Genomic DNA, 4424 nt, shown 5'->3' with positions numbered 1-4424 from the left:
ATATGTGTGCATGTGGGTCTTTGTCTGTCTGTGTGTGTGTCTGTCTGGGGTGAGGGTTGTGAGTGTGAGAAAGTGCGTGTGTGTGTAGTGAGTGCAGAGTGTCTTAAGTCTGTGAGGGGGTGCATGTGTGGGAGTCTGTGTGTCTATAAAGGTGTGTGTGGGTGTCTGTGTGCGTGTCTGTGTGTATCTGTATCCATGTGTATGTGAGAGTGTGTGTGTGTAGGAATATCTGTGTGTGTGTGTGTGTGTAGTGCAATGGTGATCACCTGTAATGTGACATGAACCCAAGGTCCCGGTTTTGGCCCTCCCTATGGGTACCGAAATTAGCTATCAGCCTCTGCTCGGCCACTTTCCTCTGCTGCCTGTCCCAAAGTCCACCTTGGAGGATGGTCACCCGAAGGTCCGAGGCTGAATGTCCTGGACCACTGAAGTGTTCCCCAACTGGGAGGGAACCCTCCTGTCTGTTGATTGTTGTGCGGTGCCCATTCATCCGTTGTCATAGCCTTTGCTCAGTTTCCCCAATGTACCATGCCTCCGGGCATCCCTGCCTGCAACGTATAAGATAGACAATGTTGGCTGAGTCACATGATTACCTGCCATGTACACGGTGGGAGGTGTTCCCACGCGTAATAGTGGTATCTATGTCCACAATCTGACACGTTTTGCAGTGTCCACCGTGACAGGGTTGTATGGAGTTGTCCTGAGAGCCAGGCAGTTTGCTACGAACAATGATCTGTTTGAGGTTTGGCGGTTGTTTAAAGGCAAGCAGTGGAGGTGTGGTGAAGGTCTTGGTGAGGGTGCTCATCCTCATTGATAACGTGTTGCAGGTCACGAAGAACATGGCGTAAGTTTTCAGCCCCTGGGAAGTACTGAACAACGAAGGGTACCCTGTCGGTTGCAGCCTGTGTCTGTCTCCTGAGGAGGTCATTACGGTTCCTTGCTGTGGCACGTCGGAACTGGCGGTCGATGAGTTGAACATTGTACGCCGTTCTTGTGAGGGCATCCTTGAGTACTTCCAGGTGTCCGTCACGTTCCTCCTCATCTGAGCAGATCCGGTGTACGCATATACCAGATCTGCTCAGATGAGGAGGAACGTGACGGACACCTGGAAGGACTCAAGGATGCCCTCACAAGAACGGGGTACAATGTTCAACTCATCGACCGCCAGTTCCGACGTGCCACAGCAAGGAACCGTAATGACCTCCTCAGGAGACAGACACGGGCTGCAACCGACAGGGTACCCTTCGTTGTTCAGTACTTCCCAGGGGCTGAAAACTTACGCCATGTTCTTCGTGACCTGCAACACATTATCAATGAGGATGAGCACCCTCACCAAGACCTTCACCACACCTCCACTACCAAAGGCCAAACCTCAAACAGATCATTGTTCGTAGCAAACTGCCCGGCTCTCAGGACAACTCCATACAACCCTGCACGGTGGACGCTGAAAAACGTGTCAGATTGTGGACATAGATACCACTATTACGCGTGGGAACACCTCCCACCGTGTACATGGCAGGTAATCATGTGACTCAGCCAACATTGTCTATCTTATACATTGCAGACAAGGATGTCCGGAGGCATGGTACATTGGGGAAACCGAGCAAAGGCTACGACAACGGATGAATGAGCACCGCACAACAATCAACAGACAGGAGGGTCCCCTCCCAGTTGGGGAACACTTCAGTGGTCCAGGACATTCAGCCTCGGACCTTCGGGTGACCATCCTCCAAGGTGGACTTCGGGACAGGCAGCAGAGGAAAGTGGCTGAGCAGAGGCTGATAGCTAAGTTCGGTACCCATAGGGAGGGTCTCAACCGGGGAGAAAGTGAGGTCTGCAGATGCTGGAGATCAAAGTTGAAACTTTATTGCTGGAACAGCACAGCAGGTCAGGCAGCATCCAGGGAACAGGAGATTCGACGTTTCGGGCACAGGCCCTTCTTCAGGAAACGTTTCGGGCACAGGCCCTTCTTCAGGAACCTCAACCGGGACCTTGAGTTCATGTCACATTACAGGTGATCACCATTGCACTACACACACATACACACACACACACAGATATTCCCACACACACACACACTCTCACATACACATGGATACAGATACACACAGACACGCACACAGACACCCACACACACCCTTATAGACACACAGACTCCCACACATGCACCCCCTCACAGACTTAAGGCACTCTGCACTCACTACACACACACACACTTTCTCACACTCACAACCCCCACCCCAGACAGACACACACACAGACAGACAAAGACCCACATGCACACGTATATTTTGTGCGGTGAATTTTTTTGGTACTTTCAGAGTTACCTTGCACTTTGCTCAAAAACCACATACATTCATGTAGAACTCTGAGCTCAAAAACTGCATGAATTTATGTAAAACTCTGTTATCTCACTTTTTAGATTGGAAACAATCTAAACATCAGGTCATAGACAGAGAACACAGGGGGCTAACACCTTCAACATATTGTCTAGCTATCACCATTGTTAACAGCTAATCCGAGAATGCAACTTTAAAAAAAAGGGTTTTGTGATTTACACATGAAAGAAGTGAAACTATCACTGTATTCTAACAGATGACAGGCTTAACAGACAATCAATTCTTCAATGTATAATTTCAATTTCATCACACTGTAAATTTTTCCTATAAATTCTGTGTTACGATCGAGCCCTCCACAATCACCTGATGAAGGAGCGTCGCTCCGAAAGCTAGTGTGCTTCCAATTAAACCTGTTGGACTATAACCTGGTGTTGTGTGATTTTTAACTTTCTTCAAGGCAGGCATCCTTGCAAGAGAATTCGCAGTAGGGTTAAAATCAACGAGATAAAAACAATGCCTGTATTCCTGATGAAGGGCTTTTGCCTGAAACGTCGATTTTCCTGCTCCTCGGATGCTGCCTGACCTGCTGTGCTTTTCCAGCACCACTCTAATCTAGACTCCGGTTTCCAGCATCTGCAGTCCTTGTTTTTACCGACATTTCCAACAGCAAAGGTATTTCTACTGATGCTTTCTAACATATTGTGAACCAGTGAAAATGAAAGCAGAAGTTTCAAACTACAGCTAAGAGGACAGTCCTTATAGAAGCCACAAGTTTCATTTAAATCCGCAAGTCAGGGTGAAACACTAATACTACAATGAAATGATCAAGATCAGACTGGGGCAGGTGTTATCACTACCATTCCATTGACATGTTTCAAGACTTTTTTTCTATCACTCACATCACTGGCTGGGCCCAGTATTCATTGCCCATCCCTAGTTGCCCCTTGAGAAGGTGGGGGTGGTGAGCTACCTTCTTGAACCGCTGCAGTCCATGTGCTGTAGGTAGACCCACAATGCCCTTAGGGAGGGAATTCCAGGATTCTGACCCAGCGACAGTGAAGGAACGCCAACATATTTCCCAATCAGGATGGTGAGTGGCTCAGAGGGGAACTTGCAGGGGGTGGTGTTCCCATGTATCTGCTGTCCTTGTCCCTCCAGGTGGATGTGAAGGTGGGTTTGGAAGGTGCTGTTTTACTGAAAGATGATCTCACCAAAACATCACAGAAAGCTGAAGGGAAGTGACCTGTCTGTGTGATGCAGGTCTTCGAGTCAGAGAGTCATTAGGGCCATTCAACTCCTTCAGGTGTGTGTGTGTGTAAGAGGCTCTCAAATAAACTTGGAGTGAGGGAGAGCAGGGCAGATTGGGACAGTTTTACAATAAAGAACAATACAGCACAGGAACAAGCCCTTCGGCCCTCCAAGCCTGTGCCAACACATTTTGCCACATTTCACTCTAAAACAGTTTTCACTTACAGGATCCGTACCTCTCTATTCCCTTCGTATTCCTGTATCCGTCCAGGTGCTTCTCGAATGCTGTTATTGTGTCTGCTTCCACCCCCTCCTCTGGCAGCGCCTTCCACACTCATCGTCCTTTGTGTGAAAAACTTCCCTCGCACATCTCTTTTAAACTCCCCCCCTCGCACCTTGAACCTGTGTCCCTTAGTTATTGACCCCTCCACCCTGGGAAAAAAGTCTCACATTTCCCACTCTATCCATGCCTTTCACAATCTTATAATTGTGGCTGGGTTACTCTTCGGTGTGAACTTGTTGGGCCGCAGGGCCTGTTTCCACACTGTAGGGAACCTAATAAAAATAAATAAATTTCTATCAGGCCACCCTTCAACCTCCTGTGTTCCAGTGAAAACAAACCTAGTCTTTCCAACCGATGTTCTTCGGTTTCAGGAAACCTGGAAATGTCACTTCCTGTTGGATCCTGCCCAATGCGTGATCATTATTATTTTGGTCTCTGTTTCTGGCCAATCAGATGGACGGGCTGACTGGGCATGAGCTGCAATGTGGCAGCTGCTTTTCCAAGCGAATTAAGACTGGCCCAGCCAGTGATGCCCACATTTTGTGGAACAGTAC

At 48.4% G+C, this 4424-nt stretch overlaps 1 pseudogene; it reads right to left on the bottom strand.

The window, feature by feature from the left end:
* Positions 1–262: 262 nt before the first annotated feature.
* LOC148145932 (uncharacterized) lies at positions 263–3925 on the bottom strand (annotated as a pseudogene).
* Between the last annotated feature and the right edge of the window lie 499 nt (positions 3926–4424).

This window comes from Chiloscyllium plagiosum, unplaced genomic scaffold, assembly GCF_037043375.1.
Source record: "Chiloscyllium plagiosum isolate Xiang-an unplaced genomic scaffold, Cpla_swu_hap1 HiC_scaffold_22, whole genome shotgun sequence".
Classification (NCBI taxonomy): Eukaryota; Metazoa; Chordata; class Chondrichthyes; order Orectolobiformes; family Hemiscylliidae; genus Chiloscyllium; species Chiloscyllium plagiosum.
This window is presented reverse-complemented; position numbering and strand designations above follow the sequence as displayed.